General features: G+C 38.8%; 1 protein-coding gene across 13 annotated transcripts in view; it reads left to right on the top strand.

The window, feature by feature from the left end:
- LOC147366710 (uncharacterized) overlaps positions 1 to 26,802 on the top strand; it is a 1,020,409-nt gene that overhangs the window by 377,931 nt on the left and 615,676 nt on the right. Inside the window, exon 7 of one of the 13 annotated variants that reach the window (XR_015168968.1) lies at positions 3,054 to 3,214. The exons of the other annotated variants lie outside the window; for them this stretch is intronic. The gene's annotated coding sequence lies outside the window, so the exon portion shown is untranslated. Of the gene's footprint in view, positions 1 to 3,053; positions 3,215 to 26,802 lie in introns of those variants that run through there. 13 annotated transcript variants of the gene reach the window in all.

Raw genomic sequence — 26,802 nt, forward strand, 5'->3', positions numbered from 1 at the left:
TGCAATCAACCTCCTGTAACTGTTCTCAGTTCTTTGTTTCCCTACTCCACTTTTTTCTTTTCTTTCTCCCTTTTCACTTTTCTTAGTTGCACTGACTATTTCTTTCAAAGGCATGCCATTTATCTTTGTCTTAATGGTGTTAAAGTTATTAACAAAGGAAGCAGTAAAAGTTGGGTAGTTTGTATGTATTACATTGAAAATCTTTGTTCTGTCTGCCAAGGCTGAACAATCCTAACTGATCTTAATCTGGAAATCAAATTGCCTCCCATTCCTTCTGCATGTGAAGAAGTGTTGTCTTTGGCATGGTTTGTAATCCCACTGAAGTCTTTAGAACCAAATAAAAGTCAATTCAGGCAGACAATTATCTATTATTTCTGTCTCTTTCACACCCTATCTGGCATCTTTGCTTAAGACTGCATAGTCTAAAGATTAGACGGATATCTTAATGGCAAAGAATAATATGATTTTGAGCTCTCCTGGAAAATGACCAGAAAACAAATTAAGGATTTGGTGGTAGCCTTAGTTTGTCTTGCTCTTTCCTGTTTTGCCTTTCCACTTCAGCTGAGGCAGCTCAACAGTTCTGTCTTCACCTCTTCTCAACAGTAGAGAGTAAATAAAAAGCAAAAGCTCACAGGGTTGTTAAAAGGAATGTATCAACTTATTTTTGATAAGGGTTTTAAGGCAAGAGAATTGAGTTCACTGACTTTTACAATTGTTCTGGGATAAAAATTCATTACTCCCAGTGATACATTTAAGCTACTAGGATGTATATTTCAAATGATTCTCCTTCTGAGGAGCCTGATTCTTTCCAAACATTCTACCTTTGTATTTATTCTTTGTATAAGAGTATTTTTAAATGATGAATAGTTACAACTTCTCTTTCTGCAGAAATTTGAATTTGATAATGAAGATAGGCCTTGTGATTTGCTGTCTGTGGACAGAGACACTCTTAGACTGAAATAAATTCCCTCAGGTCTGAATTTTGCTTTCCTTGGCAGAGGTACCCATATTCAGGTAGAAATATCTTGGGGAAAAAAATAATTAAAATATTTTCTTTTCTTTATATGAGCAAAGGAGAAGGCGGAAAGTCAAATAAAATCATAGACTGTATTGTCAAAGAGTGTTTTTATTCAAAGAAAAATAGTTTGTGGTAGTTTGCTTCTCTATGGTAGAGTGTTTGATGATTCTTTTACACTGAGTTCAGTTAGTAACTTCAAAAGTTTTATCATATATTATGCAACAATCCTTTTCACTTAAACAGTCTAAACTAATTTGTGGATCTTTATACTGGTGGTAGAAAAGGGGTTGGTCAAATTTAAATTCAGTGTGTGTGTATGTGTATGATTAATTTAACCTTCAAACCTTTTCTTTCTAATCACAAGTACTTCTTGACTCTTTCAACTGAACTAAATTTGTTGAAATGTTTTGCAAGATAATAACGATGTAATTTGACAAATCAAGACCTTGTATCTGATGCCTCAGGCTTACTAAATTAATGGGATAGTGTCCCTTAAAGTCAGTAACTTTCGTCTCAACTCCTGGGGCCTTTTGTAGATCTTTTCCAGCAGTCCTGGAAAGAAGAAGTTCACTTTCTTTTTTAAGGCTTTTGGGGCCAACAGTCTATTTAAGCACTGCCTCAAAGTAACAACTCTCCCATCATAATATTACAATCATGCATTAGAAGGTGATTTCTCTAATGATGTATTACTCAAAATGTTGTGTCAGTCAGGGTATCAGCAAGGGAGATCATAAAATTTTATTTAACTTTTTGTTAATTCAAAGGTTCCAATACGCTCTAATTTCTTTATTATGCATGGGGAGGGGGGAATGACAGCAACCTCAAAAGCTACAAAAGCTACAGGCTATTGTTTTCACTGTGTTCAAAAAATATACCTCACCAATGGAGCAAGGAAAAGATTTAAAACCCCCAATTAAAAATACTTGTAAGACTCACAAGAGCAAAAGTACTGAGTAGAGACCATGTAGAATATATCTGAGAGGCAAACAAAGCTTACTGGTCTGGACATTAGGGGAGAAAAACTCAATAATACTATTTTTAGTCTTTCTAATTAAAGCATTTTCAAATAAATTATACTTTTTCATCTGTATACCAAGGAAAATAAATCATTTCTTAATTCCAGAAAGATTCCAAGATGCCATTTTACTAGTGACCCATGGGCTCCATTCCGGGCCCATTATGGAAGGATGAGCACCAAGCTCTGCCTTCTGTGCAGAAGTCTCTGAGACAGGTAGGAATAGCACTCTAACATCGCCATCATGGTGATTTACGAATATGCAAGAATCCACGTAAAGCTATTAGCACAGTGCTTGGCACGAAGTAGTAATTCCTCAAAAAATGTTAGCTATTCTTTTTGGCTAATTGCTACTTAGTGTTAAATTAAATCATGAATGACATTTTGCAACAATAATACATTTGTTAGACTAAACACTGCCTTTAAATTCCAATTCAGTTTTAATTCAAAGAGTGTAAGTCACTTCATATTAGTAAAGGTTCTTTTGCAATATTATTCCTTAAAATTTAAATGGAAACTCGTCACTCAATTATTCCAAAAATTCAATACTAAAACGTTATGCATGCTTAAATTATCTGGCTTCATCTGACAGGAATGCATTTTATCTGAGTTATCAGATCAATTGTCTTGATTTCTGCACTCAACTCTGCAGCACACACGTACTCTGTGTCCTCTGCTCGGTGCGATTGGATTTCTTCAGGTTGAAGTGTGACCCCGTTAGCTTCCAACCAGGCACTTAAGGCCTGTTCTGGGAGGAGGCCTTTGAAGCCTGTTGTCCATTTCTGAAATAGCTCTAGCCTTTTAGAAATGTGACAATTAGTGATTGCTGAGACAGAACTCAATTATCGAAACATGCTTAGAAAAACTTCCTCTAAACCAAAAGAAATGTATACTCACAGTGCTCCCATTGTGAGTTAATCTGCAAACTCTGTTTTGTAACTTTCGTTGTTTGAAATTTTATTTATTTTAAAGAAAACCTCTTTTCATCCAAGCAGTAATATTTATTTCCCTGTTTTCTAGGTGATAGCTCAAGGAGAAATTGAATTGGCCATTCAGTCCCAGGTGAGCAGTGAGCCAGACCTTGAAAGTATGACATATTTTAGGGTAGACTCAAGAAGAAAGGAACATAACAAGCAAATCTTCTCAATAGGAGTTTAAATATTCATGATTTGCTTATTAAAACATTTTTAAAATTGTGTCTCTGAGCATCAGGTTCTTAATATGCAGAACAAAAGAGCAAAGTACTGAAAACAACAAGCATATTGTCATGGAATGTGCTTAAAATATCTCAAAGCTAAAGCTTAGTGTTTTTAGTATGTATTTGATACATCAAAGCTTTCTTCAGAAACTAGAATATAAATATATATATATGTGCTGTGCTTAGTCACTCAGTTCTGTCTGACTCTTAGTGACCCCATGGACTGTAGCCCGCCAAGCTTCTCTGTCCATGGGGAGAACTGAAGTGGGTTGCCATGCCTTCCTCCAAGGGTCTTCCCAACCCAGGGATCAAATCCAGGTCTCCTGCATTACAGGCAGATTCTTTACTGTCTGAGCCACCAGGGAAGCCCGTATAAATTGTGTGTGTGTGTGTGTGTGTGTGTGTATATATATATGTGTGTATATATATATATATATATAATTATGCTTTGAGACTTAATCTTTAAAAATCAACACGTGTTGGGAGAGAGAAAAGTCATGCCATTGTAATAACAATGGATAAAGGGGCTCAGGCTGTGGTCGTAAATTTTATGGGTCATCCTGACTCGCCAAGGGGTGCCCAGATTAGATATGACTTGTGGGTGTGTCTGTGAGAGTGTTTCTGGTGGAGATTAGCATCTGAATTGCTGGACTCACTAAAGTAGACTGCCCTCTCCAACATGAGTGATCATCATCTAACTCACTGAAAGTCTGAATAGACGGAAAGGCTGAGGAAGGAAGAATTTGCCCTGTTTTCCTGCCTCACTGCTTGAACTGAGCCATCTCATCTCTGGTGCTTTAACTCAGATCACTCTATTGGCTCCTCTGGTTCTCAAACCTTTGAACTCAGACTGAATTACACCACCCCCCAGCTTTCCTGGATCTCCAGTTTGCAGATGGCAGACTGATTATATGTATCTCTATATATCTATATATCTATATCTTTGCTGGTTCTTTGGGGAACCCTGACTAATGCACAGATTTATTACATTAACATGTATAATTATAGACTCAATTAGAAGAGGTTACTCAACCATGGGAAAAGAGAGTGAATGCAAACCTTGGTGATGCCCAACAAACCTTCAGTCAAGAGATTTGCAATATTCTACTTCCATGTGGTCATGTATGGATGTGAGAGTTGGACTGTGAAGAAAGCTGAACGCTGAAGAATTGATGCTTTTGAACTGTGGTGTTGGAAAAGACTCTTGAGAGTCCCTTGGACTGCAAGGAGATCCACCCAGTCCATTCTGAAGGACATTAGCCCTGGGATTTCTTTGGAAGGAATGATGCTAAAGCTGAAGCTCCAATACTTTGGCCACCTCATGCGAAGAGTTGACTTATTGGAAAAGACATTGATGCTGGGAGGGATTGGGGGGCAGCAGGAGAAGGGGACGACAGAGGATGAGACGGCTGGATGGCATCACCAACTCGATGGACATGAGTTTGAGTAAACTCTGGGAATGGGTGATGGACAGGGAGGCCTGGTGTGCTGCAATTCATGGGGTCGCAAAGAGTCGGACATGACTGAGTGACTGAACTGAACTTCCATTATAAAGTCATTTACAATATGGGGTAGATTTAGTAACTCAGGTTAATACCAATGATCCCAGTATGTTAAACCAACCTCAGAAGAAAGTAGCTAGAAGTAACTAACAGGATGTCACAGGGCTGTCCAAGGATTTAAATGCACCCAACTGTATTTATCCATGTCAAGGGAACCCATCAACTAAAGAAAGACCCTCAACTCTGGGTGAGAGGAACAGATATGGTTCTGAAGGACCCACAAAGGTGGTAAGAAAGAAAGAAGCAATTTTAAATACCTGACTCCCAGAGATGTCAATGCTTGATCATCACAAGCATCTGGTAAAAATTTCCTGCCCTTCTTCTCATCTCTCTTTATACTTTGCTTTTACCCTAGAGATAAAAAGCAAAACAAAACTGTGGTTAGGAAGATTGGGAATAAGAGTTTGATGTGGTTGGGGTTTTCCTGGCTGTATGCTTCCTACATAGAGCAGGAAGAAGAAGAGATTTGGAGTTTTGATTATTACATGAGACTAAACATTTCAATAACAGAAGCGTGGGCAAATTTGCAACCTGAAAGACTGAAGACCTGCAAACTGAAAGACTATAGAATGACTAAGGAAGTCAGGGAGCTAGTTGAATTTATTTTCAGGCCAGAGAAAGAATACTCTATGAATAAATGTGAAGGCATAGTAGAAGGCAAAATGAAGTTGCTTTCTCTCTGACATAATACACACAGAAGGTGATGGAAGTATATTGAAAGGAAACAGGGTGATGAAGGGAGATAGGACATTTTTCATAAACTATGTGCCAGGCCTAATGGATAACTGAAATGATACTTTAGGCTGTATTGCATCTTCACTGGCCAACTGATGTTTTGAGTAGCCTTCTGTTACCTCCATTCAACTTCTTTGTTTAGATTTGGTGCTAGTGTTGTTACTGGTCACTGATGGCTTCTCTGTATCTGTTTGTTTACTTGATGGCTTCTGCTTATTCATAATTTCACCTCCCTACTACTTCCTTTGTGTCTCTTGACTGCTGTTAACCTTTCTGCCTGTGTCCCACTCTTTCTTTTTTATTGTGCAAATGCCCAAAGAGGTAGCTGAGTGGCCTTGTTTATGAGCACAGAGCATTCTTTTTGAGCTTAGTTCTTGTGACAGAGTACTTCATAGACCACTGTCAATACCATAGAGGTGCAGTGTTCAGTATGACAGCCACTAGCCACAGGCGATCACTGAGTAGCTGAAATATGGCTAGTGTGAGCCGAGATGTGGGGGAATTGTAAAATGTACACATGACTTTTAAGACTTCCAGTGGACAAAATGCTGTCAGTATCTCATTAATAAATTTTATATTGACCACATAAAAGCATACATTTGATTACATAAAGTGATATTAAGAAATTTTGAAGCAAAATACATATTAAATTAATGTCACTTATTTATTTTTTAATGCAGCTATTAGAAATTCTAAAATAACGTATATGATTTGCATGTGTGATTTATACCACATGTATTTGTTGTACTGATGTCTTTCCTTTTAATCCTAGACCAGTTATCAGGTTGTAATAATACAAAACAGGTCACACTTTGATTAAGGAATTACTTCTAGACACATTTTTTGAAAACTAATCCATATTTCATGGATTCCTCTTAAGAGATGGAATACAGTTTATTTTTTACCATTAATACATATAATGCAACATATTTTCTATATTACATGCTATTTTATGCATGCGTGCTAATGCTCATTCATGTCTCTTTGGGACCCCATGGTCTGTAGCCCACCAGGCTCCTCTGGGCATGGAATTCTCCAGGCAAGAATACTGGAGTTGTTTTCCATTTCTTTCTCCAGGGGATCTTCCTAACCCAGTGATCAAACTCACATCTCCTGAGTCTCCGGCGCTGGGAGGCAGGTTCTTCACCACTTTACCACCTGGGAATCCCAGATGCTATTTTATAGTGCTTTCAAAGTGTTTTCGCAGATATTATCCTTTTATCTTTACAAATGACTCTGTCCTTTTGCAGATGAGAGAACTGGAATTCAGAGAGGAAAAAAACAAAAAAACAAAAAAATGTTACCCCATGGACAGATGTATATGGTTGAACCTGGTGGCTCAGACATTAAAGAATCTGCCTGCAATGTCGGAGACTTGAGTTTGATCCTTGCAGAAGGGAATGACAGCTCAGTTCAGTATTCTTGCCTGGAGAATTCTATGGACAGAAGAGTCAGATGGGCTATACTCCATGATGGTTGCAACGAGTCAAACAACTGAGCAACTAACACTTTCACTTTTTGTATATATAGTAGAACCAAAAATACATCCCCAGTTCACTGGTGTTATGGAGTTTGTCTTCTGAGACAGGCCAATCTGGATTTGTGTAGTATATCTGTTACTTACTGGCTTGTGACCTTGAAGGAAGTTACTAATTTCTTTGTTTTTTAATCACATAGTGGTAGTAGAAGAAGTGAAAAATACTGGCAAACAGTTGCTGCCTAACAATGATCATTTACAGCCAATTCCAAACCTGTGTTTCTCAACAGAGATAGCTAAACAAAACTTATTAGAGATAAAAGCATTAGATTTTTAAAATACATTCATTTCTACATAGTGGCATAACATGTTCATCCATCTGTTAAGGGATATTCTCTGAATATTCAATTTTTAAACATTTTAGTTTGTATTATGAAAATGTAAAAGTAAGTCATCAGTTTTGATGTGTGATAATTTGGAGGTAGAAATTGAAAAATTCATATTTCATATTTTAGTCTGGATTAGTGATATGGCATTATTGTCTGGGGAAAAGGGAAATATTTTCATGAAAACTTAAACCACCCTAAAAAGATGCAAATATGTCTATTACTTATTCTGAACCAGTTTATTCAACCTGTGTGTGCGTCTATCTGCCCCATCGTCACCACTGTTTCCTTTACTGTTAAAAATTTCTTAGGACTTGCCTTGTTTCAGTGAATGATACCATAATTGTGCTAGTCACTCCTAAACAAAATGTTCATCACCTGATTTTCTATTCTTTTTTTTTTTTTTTCACTCATTGGGTTTAATTAATTGTGAGATTCTACAGTCTCTGTCTCAGCAATATCTACCAAATTTGTCTTACCACATTAACTCTCAGACAGCTCTTGAGCTGCCTTAATTCAAGTTTCAAACATTCCTCATCTGGATTATGACAGTAGTTTTCTAAATCTACTTTCAGCTTCCCTTCGTATCCACCTCCAAATATCCTTTTCACTGAGCCTATGGCACTATTACTAAAACCCAATACTAGTTTTATAAAATACAGTTCTCTCCTTCATCTTTGTATTCTCAAACATTCATCTTTATCTATAGGAGTAAGTCCAAGTTTCTTAACATGTCAGGGATGCAGCATGAATGCCCTTTTCCTGTTGTTTAGTCCCTAAGTTGTGTCCAACCATTTGTGACCCCATGGACTGTAGGCCACTAGGCTCCTCTGTCCATGGGATTTCCCAGACAAGAATACTGGAGTGGGTTGCCATTTACTTCTCTAGGGGATCTTCTCAATCCAGGAATTGAACCCAAGTCTCCTGCATTCCAGGTGAATTCTTCATCACTGAGCCGCCAGGGAAACCCTTATATTTATTTATTTTTCTTGGGGTATAATCGCTTTGCAATGTTGTGTTAATTTCTGCTGTACAGTGAAGTGAATCAGCTATATGTATACATGTATCCCCTGCCTTGTGGACCTCCCTCTGCCCTATCCCACCTCTCTAGGTTACCGCAGCGCACTGAGCTGAGCTCCCTGTGCGACACAATAGGTTCTGACTAGCTGGTGGCTAAGAGTCAGACACGACTGAGCGACTTCACTTTCACTTTTCACTTGCATGCATTGGAGAAGGAAATGGCAACCCACTCCAGTGTTCTTGCCTGGAGAATCCCAGGGACGGGGGAGCCTGGTGGGCTGCCGTCTATGGGGTCACACAGAGTCGGACACGACTGAAGCAACTTAGCAGCAGCTGCAGCAGTGTATATATTGGGCTTTCTAGGTGGCGCTAGTGGTGAAGAACTTCCTTGCCAATGCAGGAGACACTTAAGAGACATGAGTTCTATCCCTGGGTCAGGAAGATCCCCTGGAGGAGGGCATGGCAACCCACTCCAGTATTTTTGACTGGAAAATCCCTTGGACAAAGGAGCCTTGTGGGTTGTGGTCCATGGCATCACAAAGAATTAGACACGACTCAAGCAACTTAGAATGCAGTGCATATATGCCATTTCCAATCTCCCAATCATCGCACCCCTCCTGCCCACCCCTGTATCTACAAGTCTGTTCTCCATGTTCTCTGTGTCTCTCTATTCCTGCCCTGCTAATAGGTTCATCTGAACCATTTTTCTAGATTTCACATATACATGTTAATATACAGTATTTGTTTTTCTAACTTACCTCACTCTGTATGACGCAGTCTAGGTCCATCCACGTCTCTATGTATCTCCTGGTTTTGTAATTTCACGGCTAAGTAATATTCCATTGTATATATGTATCGCATCTCATCTCATCTTCCATCATATTCTCACATACACCTTCTGCTTTTACTCCAGTTGTTCCATTAGGTGGAGTAGTTTCCTGAATCTCATATCTCTCAGTCCTGCCTTGTAAACTCTGTTTTAACACTGTTTGTTCTCTATCATTGATATTCTTGTATTTTTGAGTTCCTTTAGTTTTTAACCCAGCAAACCAAATTTTGTACTAATTGAATTATGGATTATTCAGGTGTAGCTACAGTACTGGCACAATGCATGCTGTACAAGTTAAATATTTTTTTGAAATTAATACAAGAATGAATAAATGAATGAATATCAGAGTCTACTGCTTAAAATTGATTTCACTAGAAAGTGAGTCCAAAACAGTATGCTCTGCTTAGCTACCTATAGGAAACCAGTCAAAACAATTATTTTGGTCCCTTAATTAATTTACTCAAGGTTTGTAAAAAATATCTAAATCATAGGAATGTGGAATGTCTTAAATATTTAAGTTTTATTTTACTTAATCATTGCAGAGACCAGATAGGGAATTCATACTGTGATACTAATGGGGAAATTATATTTATTATTTTCTTCTTATTCACATGATAGGAAAATGCTAGAAAAGAAAAATGTTTGTACTTGGTGTATTCCAGATAAGAAAAATTATTTTTAATCCTTGCGTAATAAATGTATCACTGTCTAGATGATTCCCAAATGATTAGAGGAATAACATAAGAGATCTCTGTGTAATAGGAAATGTGGTTTAGTGAAGATCTGGAAGATTTTCCTAGATTGTGATAAGCTACTTGAGCAAGTCGGGAGGCTAACAGCTGCCTTTGCCATGATCTAGTTCAAGTTGGGGAATGAAGTCTTACCCTCTAATCCTAGCACCCTCGGGACTACAGGAAATTGCAGTGATAGAGTGCTCTCTGTTAAGCCAAGGACAACGTGCCTTGGCCTCAGCTCAAGTGATTAACTCATGCTTATTCCTTTAGCTTTAAAAACACCTTATTCTACCTTTCTTCCTATCCCAGTAAACTAAATTTAGTATTTATTAAACAAAAGTTCTTAAAGCAGCTTCTATTTTGTAAAAAGATATCACAGGGCCTGTGGACAGAAAGGAAGAACTGGCACTCATTGTACATCCCTTTCAAGTCACTCATCACTATCAGAAGGCAGGATGCAATTGTGGAGTGTACATTTTCCCTTAGGATGGGCATTGTTAGGGATAGTATTATACTAGAGAAGGATTGGACCAAAGCATTACTTGAACCATAGTGTTTCTTCTGTTGAGTATCTTTATGCAATACATGAATCAAAGGAGGAAAAAAAAAAAAAAAAAAACTCAGTGAAGTTTATCAGGTCTCAGGGAATCATATGAAGGATTAGCAAGAATATTTTAATGCTTCCAGTCCAAAAGCAGTCTTAGCTTCTGGTCAGAAATGGAATTAAGCATACAGGAGGCAACAGTTAGAACTGGACATGGAACAAAAGACTGGTTCCAAATAGGAAAAGGAGTATGTCAAGGCTGTATACTGTCACCCTGCTTGTTTAACTTATATGCAGAGTACATCATGAGAAACACTGGGCTGGAAGAAGCACAAGCTGGAATCAAGATTGCCGGGAGAAATATCAATCACCTCAGATATGCAGATGACACCACCCTTATGGCAGAAAGTGAAGAGGAACTAAAAAGCTTCTTGATAAAAGTGAAAGAGGAGAGTGAAAAAGTTGGCATAAAGCTCAACATTCAGAAAACGAAGATCATGGTATCTGGTCCCATGACTTCATGGGAAATAGATGGGGAAACAGTGGAAACAGTGTCAGGCTTTATTTTTTTGGGCTCCAAAATCACTGCAGATGGTGACTGCAGCCATGAAATTAAAAGACGCTTACTCCTTGGAAGGAAAGTTATGACCAACCTAGATAGCATATTCAAAAGCAGAGACATTACTTTGCCAACAAAGGTCCATCTAGTCAAGGCTATGGTTTTTCCAGTAGTCATGTATGGATGTGAGAGTTGGACTGTGAAGAAAGCTGAGCACTGAAGAATTGATGCTTTTGAGCTGTGATGTTGGAGAAGACTCTTGAGAGTCCCTTGGACTGCAAGGAGATCCAACCAGTCCATTCTAAAGGAGATCAGCCCTGGGTGTACTTTGGAAGGAATGATGCTAAAGCTGAAATTCCAATCCTTTGGCCACCTCATGTGAAGAGTTGACTCATTGGAAAAGACTCTGATGCTGGGAGGGATTAGGGGCTAGAGGAGAAGCGGACAACAGAGGATGAGATGCTGGATGGCATCACTGACTAGATGGGCGTGAGTTTGAGTGAGCTCCCTGAGTTGGTGATGGACAGGGAGGCCTGGCGTGTTACAATTCACAGGGTCACAAAGTGTCGGACATGACTGAGCAGCTGAACTGAACTGAACCCTAAAAAAAAAAAAAAAATCAATTAGTAGTGGGAGTCTTTTTAAAAAAAATTAGTTCAATTGCTTCATCTATTAAAGTAATCAAAGATTAGCAACATAGGGGGAAAAAGAAAAAAGATATGGAGCAGTACCTAATGATGAGTATGTGAGTTTAGGTAGCTCTTTGATTCAGAAGAGTACATTCCAAACATAAATGTTCTTTCCTTTCTCATCATTTTCACTTTCCCTATGCTTCATGTGAGACAAACTAAACAATTTTGTTAAACTTTATTTTCAATCAAAAGCAAATATTAGCCTTGATTCTAGTTTTAGTTATGCCCTTTGACTAGATGAGCCTGGGACCATCTTTTGTTGCCTCTGTTTAAATAATTCATAATAAGAGGTTCCCCAAATAACTGAGATCCCTAGCATTGAGAACAAGCTCCTGTCTCACATCTAGCCTAATCTGACAGTTCATTTTGGTGGGGTGGAGTCTGGACTGTTGCTGAGAATCCTGAGCTCAAGGCAACATGTAGGGAAATGAGTTCCCTGTTAGCACCAGGGGAATTTCAGTGAGTCCATTAGTGTCATTGTCATTTAAAAAATGCCCACAACCTTGGATTCGGTCCTTGAGCAAGGCTTTACACATTTATAAAGAATCTCGTTTGAGGAATTCTCTCAGGCAACTGACTTTTGCAGCCATTCAAGTCCTAGCTTTCTTAGTGCAGAGAACTCATCTTGTTTTACATCAACCAAGGTACTATGGCTGCAGCAATGCCTGTCATGATTTGTCCAGCAGTGGCTTGAACACTGGGCTTCCCATATGGTGCTGGTGGTAGAGAACCTGCCTGCCAGTGCAGGAGACATGAGAGATGAAGTTTCCATCCCAGGGTCAGGAAGATCCCCTGGAGGAGGGCATGCAACCCACTCCAGCATTCTTGCTTGGAGAATCCCATGGGCAGAGGAGCCTGGTGGGCTGCAGTCCACTGGATCACAAAGAGTCGGACACGACTAACACAACTTAGCTCCTACTCGTGCCTTAAACACTTATGCCCCTTTTACAGCCCTGTTAGTAGAAGCGTTTTCTGGAGAAGAGCTGGGCCTGGGAGGTTGGTAATCAACTTTTCCTTTTGATATTACAACTCAGATTCCCATTCCTGCACAGTTTTTATTTAACCAAAAGTATTTCCTCTCCAATGGACACTGAGTGAATGAAGTTGCTCAGTCGTGTCCCACTCTTTGTGACCCCATGGACTGGAGCCTACCAGGCTCCTCCATATGTGGGATTTTCCAGGCAAGAGTGCTGGAGTGGGTTGCCATTGCCTTCTCCAGAGGATCTTCCTGACCCAGGGATTGAACCCAGGTCTTCTGCATTGTAGGCAGATGCTTTACCGTCTGAGCCACCAGGGAAGTCCAAGTAAGATTTAATTTGAAATCAATCTAATAGTGTATAATCAACTGCTTTGATTAATCATGGCTGTTATTCCCACTAACAGTTTATTATAATAGCAGCAAGTCACAGTCTAAAAGGGATAATAAAAAAAAAAAGCTTTCACAAATCTGGGATTTAAATGACAAGCTCCTGATGTGTAGTTTCAAGAACTATCTCAGCCTAATTTAAAATAATGTAACAGAAGGAATGTCTCCTACTTTGGGGAAGTTTAAGAGTTAAGCTTTTAAAAAAAGTTTGAGTAATTAGGCTCCTGATTTTCTGAAACATTTCTGCATTCTTTTTGCTTTTTTTTTTTTTGGAAACTTTTCAACCCTGCAAAAACCTAATCTTTGCCCAGCATCCCCACATTCTTTTTCACTTCGCACTAAAAATAAGATCTTTATCTCTATATTAGAAACAGTGAGATACCCATCTCTCTTGGCTTGGCTGTTTCATCTTTCTGGAGGAAAAGCAACCACGCAATTATACACAGCCATAAATTAACTTGACAAGCTGCATGCTGGAACCGCCACCCTCACCAGAGGTGTTTAAGTTGCTCCTGAGTTCCGAGTCTCTTTTTTGCTTCCCGAAGAGCCTTATATGCCCCGGCGGAAATTGTTTTCTTTCTGTTTCAGACGTACAAACAGTCTGCTCCCTGCCGTAGGTTCAGCAGTTACACACTTCCCTTTCTCAGTGGACTCATTATGCAAAAGACATCACGTCTCTCCTTCTCACAACTCTATCCCCAGTAAGGAGGTGGAGGTCCCCAGTGGGCCATTCATCATCCATTGCAGAGGGCTTGGATACCCAAGTCTGAGAGCTGACTAATTTCATGGATTTGCAATTTGGGAATGTCTCACTCCTCTCCCAAGTCTCTTCACTACACTTTCATTGTGAATATTATTCTGAAGTCTTGTGATATCCAGAGAGGCTACTCAGGGAGTGTAACATATACGTTAAGTGATAAACCAGTTCATCTGGGGAAAAGTGAAATTATGATTGCCTTTGAGTATGCCTCTGTGTTAAATTTATTATTTGCTTGCTCTCCTAATTAAAGGAAAATGCAGTGTGTAATAGCTTTACACTTATTTTACAGTAAGAGTTTGCATACACCTCATACATAATGATATAGATTTTAAAATAAATAAAAGTGAATTTTCATGCCCATCTGATGGTCAGTAATGCCATTTCTTATACCCACCATCAACTACTCTCACTTCAGTATCTTGCTTGATGTTCCTTCTAGTGGTTACAAAGTCCTAAAATGGAAAAAAAAAAAAAATCAGAAGAGAATTCATCTTGTGATGCCTGGAAGGGCTGTTTCCATTTCACCCATTCTCCACCCAGACTCTGTGATAAAAGATAGCAGTTCAGTTCTTCTCCTATTTAGATGGACTTTAAGGAGGACGGAGGGAGAATTTTAGCTCCATTGGGCTGCATTAGTGGTGAAAATTGCCCTCAGAAACCGTTTGCTGTGCTCTGAGAGCCCAACAGCCATTCCCAGTATGCCTTCCTCTTTGTGTCCTCCTCCTCTGCAAAACTTTCTCCTTGCCTGGTACACCAGTTCATCAACAGCATCTCCCACTTTTCATTCTTCTCTTTGCTATCTAAGTCTCAATTCTGCAACCTTTGGGGGGAATTTATTATACTCCCCTGTCATCACGGTGCAAATAAAAATGTCAAGGTTGTTAGCAAATGTTCGGGGTAGTAAAACCCATTACAATAAAGGCGCGTGTTCTATGGCAAACATCCCAGCCCACATTGCATGAATATGAAACAGCTTAGAAAGGACTATTAGAGAGACTAGTTGGAAACCCTATATCAGTAGGAATGTGTTTTACCTGAAGGGAGTTTTGATAAAGTCTCTGGGAACATTTGGTTCTTCCTTCTCTGATACTGAAAAAAATCTGAGTATCTCTTTACTTTTTCCCTTCCTAAATTAAGATCTTCTCTTGTGTCAAAGTATCCCAAATTATCTCTTCTGACTCATCTTTCCTCCTGATCCTTTTATTCCTTGAACATTTGTCGTGAGGGTGAAAAAGTTTGTTTCTCGCTAGGTTATATCTTCCTGGATTACTGCAGCATAGTTGATATTAAACTCTTAGTTATTCTTCAACACTGAGTCCCAAAATAAATTGATATTCACCTGCCCAGGTTCAAATTGCAGCTATAATACAATTAATATTTCTTCAGAGAAGGTATTTATATCTTAAAATGAAACACTGAAAGAACCACCAAGTGGTTCTTAGGGCTGCCCTGTTGGCTTTTCCAGACAAGTTTAAGATAGCCAGGTGTATGACCTCTGCAGGTGCTAGCCTAGTTAGAACCACCCAGATCCAACTCATGTGAACATGGTCATTCCTTTAAGGGCTTCTCATCTTTGTTATCAGTGGATACCTGCTACTCTAAGATCTTCCTGCCCTCCTCCCTCCCTACTCCTCCATCAAAATTGGAAAATGACTAACACTATTCATTTATACTTTATTGATTACATTTTATCTGAAACTTACTACAAAGTTTACCCTCCAGACAGACGTTTTCTTTTTTCATCCTCTTCTCTTTAATTTTGGACTATAGGCTGCCCTACATTGCATATGAAAGCAATCTCAAGCATCAGCAAATAGATTTTTCTCTTACTCAGGGACAGTACAGAAGTGTATCTGAAATCACTCAGCGCCTGGTTCCGCAGAAACATCTGATTTTGTCTTTGTAGGATTATTTAGGTGGTGATCAATGAGTTAAAGGAGCTGGTCTCAGTTCTCTTACTCTGACATCTTGATCCAGTCTTCCTTGGGGGCAAGGGTGATGACTCAACAGAAATAGTTATGCTGGGGCAGGTGGAAATACGGACTGAGAACGTCACCCAGAAAGTCCCCATCTCTGATCCCTTTCTAAATATTTGTCCTTATAAATCAGTAGTTGTGCCAGTTACAGACCTGACTCTTCATTTCTCCATCAGCAGACTGAGGCCCTACCCTTCCCTCTCTTTGCTCTCTATAATTTCTACCTGTGGCAAAAATGCTTCCAACAAGATAAGCTTTATTATAACATTGAGTAACTGTAACAAAACATTTAAGATAATAATTATTGTTGTAGTTTTTTTTTACTGAAACCTCATTGTAGGTCAGGTATGCTGATAAAGAGTTAATGTGTATAATTCCTACCTCACAGGTAATTGTACACATCAAATAAAATATATATATTTAGCTCCATATTGGGCATACAGTAATGCTACAAAAGTTGGTTAGGGAATTACCATTATACTCATTCTTATAAAGTTATTAGAATCTGCCTGCAATGAAGGAGACCCCAGTTCGATTCTTGGGTCAGGAAGATCCCCTGGAGAAGGGATAGGCTGCTACCCGCTTCAGTATTCTTGGGCTTCCCTGGTGACTCAGACAGTAAAGAATCCACATGCAATGAGGGAGACCTGGGTTCAATCCCTGGGTTGGGAAGATCCCCTGGAGGAGGGAGATGACAACCCACTTTATTATTTTTGCCTGGAGAATCCCCATGACAGAGGAGCCTGGTGGGCTACAGTCCATGTGGTGTCAAAGAGTAGGACACGACTAAGAACATCACGTTATTAATTACCATCATTGATATACTTGACCCTGGAACAAGATGAGTTGGAACTATGCAGATTCACTTATATGTAGATTTTTAAAAATCAATACAGACTATATGATCTGCGGTTGGTGGAACCCTTGCATGTGGAACCACAGATACACAGAGGAACTGAAGATATGGAAGGCCGACTGTAAAATTATATGCAGATTTTTTTTTTGGAACATATTTTGAGAACATTATTCAGTCTAGTGTAGCCAGATAAAGTGTGTAAAGAGATTTTTGTGAGTTTTGTTTACGTGTGGTCTGTAAGAGTCTTCTGCTGCTGCTGCTAAGTCGCTTCAGTCGTATCCGACTCTGTGTGACCCCATCGATAGCAGCCCACCAGGCTCCTCTGTCCCTGGGATTCTCCAGGCAAGAACACTGGGGTGGGTTATATGCAGATTTTTGATTGAGCAGGGTTTGATGCCCCTAGTCCCAGTGTTGTTCAAGGTCAGCTGTATTGTTCCCACATTTGACATCATCCCTATGTAGTATGAATCATTATTATTCCTCCACTTTAGAGATGAGGATGCAGCAGTGCCCGTTAGTGAGGTGAGCTAGAAATAACCCTGTCCACTCACAGCCTGTGTTTCACAAATGTAGTGGTTAAAATTATGTGTGGGTAGTTTTCTTCTATTCTGGTGTGTGTGTGTGCATGCGTATATGTATGTATGCACGCTCAGTTATGTCCGACTCTTTGCAGCCCCATGGACTATAGCCCATCAGGCTCCTCTGTCCATGCAATTTTCCAGACAAGAAATACTGGACTAGGTTGTCATTTCCTTCTCCAGGGGATCTTCCCCACTCAGGAAGATCCTTGTGTTTCACACAAGATACACAAGATCCTTGTGTTTCACACAAGATACACAAACCTGCATCTCCTGTGTTTCCTACATTGGCAGGTGGGTTCACATAATCTTTACTTAGTTTTGAATCAAATCTTTCTTCCCCCATTTTATTGATCTCATTGATATTAGCACAAACGGCACATATCTAATGAATACAATTTGATGAGTTTGACATATACATACACTTGTGGTACCAAAATGGCAAACCGGGTAGTAAACATGCCCATCACGTCCACAAGTTCCCTTATGTCCGTTGTTTCTTATTTTTGTGGAGGGTCACTTAACACGAAGACTTACCCGCCGAACAAATATGGGCCACTTATGTCGTTTCCTTTGGCTAGTGAGCCAGAAACCTTGATTCTCGAAGCATGCCAATCATAGATCACCAGTGGTGTTTCTTCAGCCCAGAAATAATCTAGAAAGGAAGAAAATCAAAACTATAAACAGGTGCACATACCATATATTATTACCTATGAGCACCGTGGGGTATTGTGTGTCTTCAGAACTTGTCTTATATGGCTGTAACCTCCAATGAACAACTCCCATCTCCAGTTCCCTGGGAACCACCATTCTAGTTTCTGCTTCTGTTAAGTTTGCCTATATTAGATACCTCATATAAACGGACTTATGCAGTGGTTGCCGTCTGTGACTGACTTATTTTGTAAGTAGCATAATGCCTTTCGGGTTCATCTGTGTTGTTAAATATCATCCTTATCCATGTTCTTTCATTTCTACCTCCAAAAAGTAAACCTTCTGTAAAGGATAAAATGTTCTTGAAACAGCTATTAAAAAAAAAAAATGTTCCACTTGTACTTGTGTTCAGTTCAAGTGCAAGGTCATTTAGTATTGACACTGCCAGAAATATTCCTCCTGAACATACCACAGTATAGAATTCATTGTCTTGTGTTCCCCTTTTCCTCTGCCCCGTTCTCTTTACCTTATTTTCTCTCCAACAAAGGACAACTAAAAAGCAATGAAGGCAACTACTCTCCAGAAAGCAATCAGAGCACAAAAAGAACTTCGAGCCCAGGGGTGTTTTCACGGCACAGAGAGGTGACGTGTGGGGAGCAGGTTATAAAACACTAAATAAGCTGGCCCAGAACAGAGAGAAGGCCACAGGACCCAAGCAAGGGAGGGTGAGCGAGAGGAGTAGGGGAAGGCTCTTGAGAGTTTCAGAGGGTGAACTGTTCCTGGACTAGCTTTGGTTTTGTTTCACTTTTCGTTTGAGGAAGTTTTAGGAAGAGCATATAATCCTGTGAGCCAGATTCCTTTCAATGAGGTGTAGTCTGAATCAGGAATGGGTTTGTAATGAGTGTGTAAGTGGGTGAATTTTAGGCGGTGTCATGGATTTATAATCATCATAGACAGAAAACCAAAATATCACATTTACAGGTAATGTGGGTATAGAGTAGTTTAGGAGTATTCCAAATTCACTCTCTGGTTTTGGAAAACCATAGGTAAGTTATATTATCTTGATGCTTATAGTATTTGAAAGAAGACATTAGTTTAGTGAGAGATTTGAAGAAATAATATTTATAAAGTGTCTAACAATATCTGATATGTAGTGTGTACTAACTAGATGTTAACTTCTGTTGTTACATGAATGCATAATAGACATGGGTATGTATTTGTGGAAATTGAAACTTACAGACTCTTACAAAATTACATTTATTTGTGATATTAACTAATACTTAAAACTTTGTTTCCCCTTGGTTGTACAAGATCCTCTGTATTTCTGTCCTCTACACATTCAGTTCTTGCAGTCCCAAATTACAACACTGTTTACATGTATTTAATATTCTCAAGTTTACAGAACACTTCCCACACAAATATGTTTTTTAAAGTAGAGTGCCTGAAATTTCACCCTAGGAATATGTGTATGTATATGTGTGTGTTTGTGTGTTTGTGTGTGTGTGTGTGTGTATTTGAGCTTGGGAGAGGCTTTGTGGGAAAAAAGTAAGACATAAGTTCAGAAATGCTTATCTAGAGGAGAGAAGAGGGTGAGATATATGGAGAGAGTAACATGGAAACTTACATTTCCATATGTAAAATAGACAGCCAAATAGGGGCTCTGTATCAACTTAGAGGGGTTGGATGGGGAGGAAGATGGGAGGGAGGCTCAAAAGGGAGGGGATATATGTATACCTATGGCTGATTCATGTTGAAGTTTGACAGAAAACAACAAAATTCTGTAAAGCAATTAACCTTCAATTTAAAAATAAATAAAAGAAATGCTTATCTAATATTTTGCCTCATTGATCACGTCAAGAAGCACATAGGGAAGTGATTACCTAAGAAACTGAGACAGACGTGAATGTAGTGCTTCCCCAGCCCCTTGACTTTGTCTTACCCATGGAGAAAACATGGAGATGAGCATTGAGTTCTATTCCGGGCTCATCTTGGGGAGAGGAGAATTAGGCAAATACCTGAGCCCCCTGGTAACAACTCCACATGAAATGGTCTCCAAAATGCATGATCAAGAGCAGAATTCTAACCAATTAAATTTTCTTAGACTGACTTCACCATTTGACTACTTGATATACTTTGGACTCTCTAGTTATTCTTTCCTATGATATCATGGGAGGAGATCTTCATGGATCCTTTTGTTTGTTCCTGGGGACCTATGAAAAGTAGCCTTTCTTATGTGTCTCTTATGCCTGCCATTGGTCTTGGGATGGCAGGTGGAAATTATCCTTTCGTGGAACATAGGTCCTGCAGCCCCTTCATGTTTCTGTTTCAGGGCTATAATGCAGAGGAGATTCCAGATTGTGGTCTGCATGTTGCAACTTAGGCATACACAAGTTTACACAAAAGATGTTAATAATCCTTCAACAAAGTGAAGTTACCTGCAATGGGAACTATCTAGATTATATTTACAATCATTTTAAATAAGTTCTATTACCAAAGAGCTTATTGTAGTATAATTGTTTTGGTTATTATTAATTTTGTTAACCTCTGATAAATCAATATTGATCTATAGTGTGGATAATTAAGTTCATATATATGTGTGTGTGTTCATATATGTACGTATGTGTATGTATGCATGCTCAGTCATGTCCAACTCGTTGCAACCCCTTGGACTGCAGCCCACCAGGCTCCTCTGTCCATGGGATTTTCCTAGGCAAGAATACTGGACTGGGGTGCCATTTCCTTTTACATGGTATCTTCCCAAGCCAGGGGTCAAACTCACATCTCCCACCTCTTCTGCATTGGCAGGTGGATTCTTTACCACTAAGCTACCTGGAAATCCCATATATATATATATATATATATATATATATATATATATTCTCTTAAGAAAGGACATTGTCAAAGAATTTAACACAACAAGGAAATTTCTTAATCAGTAATGCATTAAATCAACAATATCTCAGCCAAGTTTATTTAAATTGCAAATAGTAAAACCACTTCAAAGCAGCTTAAGAAAGAGAGTCCTGGGCCAAGGATGCTTCCAGTTCTCACAAGAAGTAAAAGCCATCAGATGTCAGATAGTAACATCTCTTGCTCTCTCTGCACATAAAAAACAAACAAACTAAAACAAACAAACAAACAAAAAAAACAACCACCTTTTACTCCTCTGCTCTCTCATTTTGCTCTCTTTTGACTTTATGTACGCATTCGGTAGTTTTCCAGTTTGTATTTCTCGGTTTACAAGAAGAGCATAGGGCGATCTTATTTGTTGTTCAGTCCATAAGTTGTATCTGACTCTTAGCACACCAGGCTTCCCTGTCCTTCATTGTCTCCTGGAGTTTGCTCAGATTCATGTCCATTGAGTCAATGATGCCATCTAACCATCTCATCTTCTGCCACCCTCTTGTTTTGCCTTCAGTCTTTCCCAGCATCAGAGTCTTTTTCAATGAGTTGACTTTTTGCATCAGGTGGCCAAAGTTTTGGAGCTTCAGTTTCAGTCCTTTCAATGAATATTCAGGGTTGATTTCCTTTAAGATTGATTGGTTTGATCTTCCTGCTGTCCACGGGACTCTGATGAGTCTTATCTAATCCTCACTTCTAAATTTTCAAGAAAGAGTCCTGTTTGTTCCAGCCTGGTCCAGTGTCCATTCGGATCCAGCCAGCCCTACAGGACCCCTGCATCAAAAACTGTTTCCAGCAGAGTCCCTGTAACTGTCATCTATGCAAAGGGCTGCACTTACAGCCAAGCAAGACTGTTATGGTGATGTCTCCTGGGGTTTTGAAAGTGAAAGTCTCACCCTTGTGGCCAAGGGTACAAGGTCATATGGAAGAAATGTGGAAACAGGGAACATATCCCATTTTTAAGGGATAATGGGAGACCCAAATTTGTATCCTATTACAATCAATGAAAAAAGATTCCAAAGATTGTGTTCTAACTTTAGAAACCATGCTGCTGCTGCTGCTGCTAAGTCGCTTCAGTTGTGTCCGACTCTGTGTGACCCCATAGACGGCAGCCCACCAGGCTCCACTATCCCTGGGATTCTCCAGGCAAGAACATTGGAGTGGGTTGCCATTTCCTTCTCCAATGCAGGAAAGTGAAAAGTGAAAGTGAAGTCGCTCAGTAAATGTCCAATTCTTCTCGACCCCATGGACTGCAGCCTACCAGGCTCCTCCGTCCATGGGATTTTCCAGGCAAGAGTACTGGAGTGGATTGCCATTGCCTTCTCCATGCATGCGTGCATGCTAAGTCGCTTCAGTCGTGTCCGACTCTGTGCGACCCCATGGACAGCAGCCCACCAGGCTCCTCTGTCCACAGGATTCTCTAGGCAAGAGTACTGGAGTGGGTTGCCATTTCATATATATAAATAGGTTTGGACATTTTTAAAAGGCAGTCTAGCTCATGTCCTAATAACTAGGTTGGGCATTTTGCATTTATAACATAGAGATCATAAATCACAGCCCATTAGAGGTGGAAGGAGACTTAAAAATATTCTGGTCTATTTCCCTCATTTGACAAAAGAGGGAAGTGAGGCTCAATTAGACAGAGGACATGCCCAAGTTTACATGGCTCATTAGTTGCAAAGCTAGAATTAGGAACTGGTTCTCCTGAATCCTGAAGAATGAGTGGATGGCTGCCTTTGGAACTTTGGCCCAAAAGTCTGGTATCACACTTACTTGCTTGGTTTGCTTTTTGGAGATAATCCAAACCTGGTTATAAACAAGAATTGCTTTTTAATTGGAGTATTTTGGTAAGCTTGTTGCCTTTTAAAACGGTCTGCCTTTCAGGGTTCCTTGGCAATCTCTTGGCAAGAAATGCCACTCTCTACATTCTCTATAATTGGTATCTCCTGATATGCTGGGTTGAATACTGTCCCTCAAAAGTTCATGTTTACTTAGAACCTGTGAATACGACCTTACTTGGAGAGTCTTTGTAGATGTAAACAAGTTAAGACAAAGTCATACAGGATAAGTGTGGGCCCTATATCCAGTATGACTGGTGTTTTTATAAGAAGAGAGAAATGTGGACAAAAATAACAGACACACAGGGAAAGCATCATGTGACAATACAGGTAGAGATGGAAGTGATGTGTCTGTAAGACAAGTAAGGAAGGATGTGGATTAAAGGCAATCATCAGAAACGAGAAGGACCTCAGAGCACCAAGGAGACATCAACCCTGCTGACACCTTGATTTCAGATTTCTAGTCTCTAGAACTGTGAGATAGTAAGTTTTTGTTTAAGTCGCCTTGTTCATGGCAGCTTGTTGCAGCCACCGTGGGAAGTTAATTTGCCATGTGATACACATCTATATATAACTTTCTTAACAGATTGGTATTTGGAAGTTGTACAAAATAAACAACAGAATAATGTTAATTATAGATACATGCAAGGCCAGTTCTGGGTTTTCTTAAGCAGCAGTTCTGAGTGAGATGTGGGCAGGTCTTCTTTACTTCTTTTCAGCCTTTTGTTTTCAATGACAGGGAAAATTATGCAAAATAGCAGAATGAAAAAGACACTGTCTTTAGTAGAAAACTAGGTATTATCCAGGGTACCTTTTCAGGTTGTCTCTGCCTTTCACTTTCCACCTCTGAGTTGTAGAAAATTAATACTGATGTAGATGATTCTTGTCCACAGCAGTGCATATTAATTGTATTCAGGGAAGTGCAGTTATCTAGTTTTTCATCATCTCTTTGCAAATTCACTTAGCATTCCTGATTGTCTATGTGTGTGTTGTTCTTTGAATCCTCTTTTGAATTCCTTGTAACATCCTACTGTTTCCTCATTAACTGAGTTAAATATTAATAAAATCTTTGACATATGCTTATTTTGTATTTTCATAAAGGTCATAGCTTTACTCTTTATAGAAATGTATCCTTTAATGAGAATCTAGTCTGAATTCAGCATGTAATTCTTAATTTTGATAATCTCCTTCAGAACCTAAGGGAGAAGGAAAAACTCACAAGGACAAAACTTCCATTTTTTTCCCTACTACCCTGTGTTGAAAGCCTTTCAAAATTTCCAAAAGCATTTTTGTAAGATTCTGACTTCCTGAGTACTTTAACAGCTAATATCTATCATGGATGACAAAAGTAATCGAAGAAATCTTGAGACACACATTCTGGATTATTAATCCAAGACATGCCCGTGGTCTTTTGAGCAGTGCCAATCTAAAAAACAAAGTTCAAAGTTATTCTGCTTCTTTTCATACCTTAGCTAAAAACCAGCTTCCGTGACCTAACACAACTCCGAGATAAGTTGACAACAGGAACTTAAATCTAATTTTCAAAGCTTCTCCAGTGATGTGAAGCAGCTTTGAAAGGATAATTGATATCGCCCTTTAAATTCTTAAAAGCTGCGATGAGGCTCACACTAGCATGAAAAGCGATGTAGTGATGAAGTTGTATCGGCGTGACAATTTCATGTCCAATTGGGACAAGAGAAACAGTATTCAGGGGGCTTAGTGGGGAAAGGCAGCATGCCAGATGTGTCCTGGGCAGAATGCAGTCTATTTTGCAGAACATAAGGAGAAGTAATGACCCATAAAAACTCCTGGTTGCTGCTCTAACATGAGAGAGGACTGGGAAAAAGGCAGAACATTTCCTTGCAGCTTGGGCTACCCCAGAGGTTTTTTTTTTTTTAATAGTTTTTTTTCACATGCTGAGCTGCAGAATCAAGAGTCTGGCTGAGAAACTGACTCAATTTTTAGGCCCTGGACATGTTTGATGCTTAAGTTTCTTTTTATTCTTCTTATATATTTTCTTAAGCGGGGGGAGTACGAGAATCCTAGAAAAGAGTCAGACACGACTTAGCAACTGAACAAGAGACCTATAACCTAATGGCTTAGGGTGGCTAACATCCTACATTTGTATAGTCAGTTTTTGAATATGGTTGAGTTTATTTTCATGTCTTAAGTTTTTCATTCCTGCTGACTTTGTTACTCAATTCAAAAATGCATGGAGTTTTTTTCTTTTCGGCTGACATAAGGGCCTAGGATGTTTGCCTCTCCTCTGGATATTCCTGCAGCTCCTGTCTCTGCAGCTCATACCAGCTCTGGCTTTCACAGCTCCTCAGGTGGCTGAAATTTTCACAGCTTGTTAGGTGGCTCTGGCTTTCACAGTTTGTGGACCCAATGACTGCTTGGGGAACAGTGTTTGCACTCCCTCCTTCCCAAAGCCAAGCTTCACAGTGGAAATGTGTGAGTCGTGCCAATAGCCTCCCTGAAATCCTGTGGTTGTGGCAGATGCAAGCTAACTCAGCATGGAGATGAGAGTTCTTCCAGATTGGGAATTGATGTCCCAGACAGAAAGTGAATGTGTACTGACTTTATTCTCAAGTAAGTTGTCACGAGTGGAAAGAAGAGCATCACCACATAAAATGGCTGGCAGAATAAACAGCACACAGCATTGTCTGTGCAGTATTGGTCTCTGTGTATCTTTTTTCTTTTAATAGTTGTTAATATGGCCAAGATGGTAAAATGTATTTAATAGAGGTTTCCCTTGATATAGCACCATTTTCAGGAGCCAGGGAAAAGTAGTGTTTTATCAGGAAGAAGGTAATAAGCAGGAATTGAAATGTTTTCATTTGGATCCTAAGTGGTGCCTGAGGTAAAATTGCATAATGTTAAAGCAACAATAATTGGTTCCTCCTGGCTTTCTCCATTGAAGGAAATTGAAATTCAATTGACTTTCAATGGAATAGTCATGGAGTTCCAATTGTCATTGCTCTGACTTTGTGCTTGTCTATCCCAAGAATGGTATGGGAGCCAAAAAAGAAAAGATCTGAAACAGCTGGGAGAATAGTACAATTACATTAGGACAGATTGGAAGGGAATGGGGTATTCTAAATATATGAATACATTTCAGTGTTTCTCAGAGCCTATAGCTGATTTGTTGCCAATGTCGATATTAATTTGGAAACATTGGAAGTGGGATGCAATTTTTGTCTTGTAATTTTTATTGATGGTAAAGCAAAATTTAATAAGAGGTTAAATTATGACAAAAGAGGATTGGAGAAAGAGCTGCATTGAGTCTGTTCCTGGAAAACACCAATCTGCTTTCTGTTATGATGTTATTGTTTTCTATTTGATTTCCTTTTTTTCTCTTAATATTCTGTAAATTTTATTTTAGCTTAATTTTCTCTTATTTCTAGCTTCCTATGGTAAAAGTTTGATAACTGATTTAAATATTTTTTGTCAAATGTAAGTTTGTAAAACTAAATTTCCTTCTAAGCACAACTTTTGTTGCATCCTATAAACTTTGCTATATTGCATTTTAATTTTTTCAAAATATTTTAAAATTTCTTTTTTTCCTTTAACCCATATGTTATTTAGAATCTTGTAGTTTAATTTCCAAATATTTAAGGTTTTTTTCCATAAATTGTTTACATAACTTACTTCTAATTATTCTATGTACATCTATTTTAAATTGCTATGTCCTCTTCAGGCACTGATACATTTATCTTTTATTCTTTTTCTGATATATATTTTACCTCCTATTTATACAGCCAATCCACTTTTTTAACCTTTTATTTTTATGTGATGGATCTTTTCTCATTTTTTAATTTTCTGCAAATGGTCTTCATATTATAGTGGTTGTCTTGTAGAGAATTTATAATTGAGTCCTGTTTATGTTCAGTTTGATACTTTTTGCTACTTAATTGAAGTATTTAAAACATTTACATTTAATGTAACTATTGATACGGTTGAATTTTAATTTGTTACCCATTACTGTATATTCTATTTTTCCTATTCTTTGTTTTTTTTTTTTTCTTTTTAGCCTTGTGTATTATATTTAAAATAATTCTACTTATTTATTTTATTCTTTTCAACTGTTGCTTTAGGATTTAATTT

Source organism: Bos grunniens, chromosome 8 (assembly GCF_055505025.1).
Source record: "Bos grunniens cultivar Pamir isolate PY7600 chromosome 8, Bosgru_T2T1.0, whole genome shotgun sequence".
In the NCBI taxonomy this organism is placed as follows: Eukaryota; Metazoa; Chordata; class Mammalia; order Artiodactyla; family Bovidae; genus Bos; species Bos grunniens.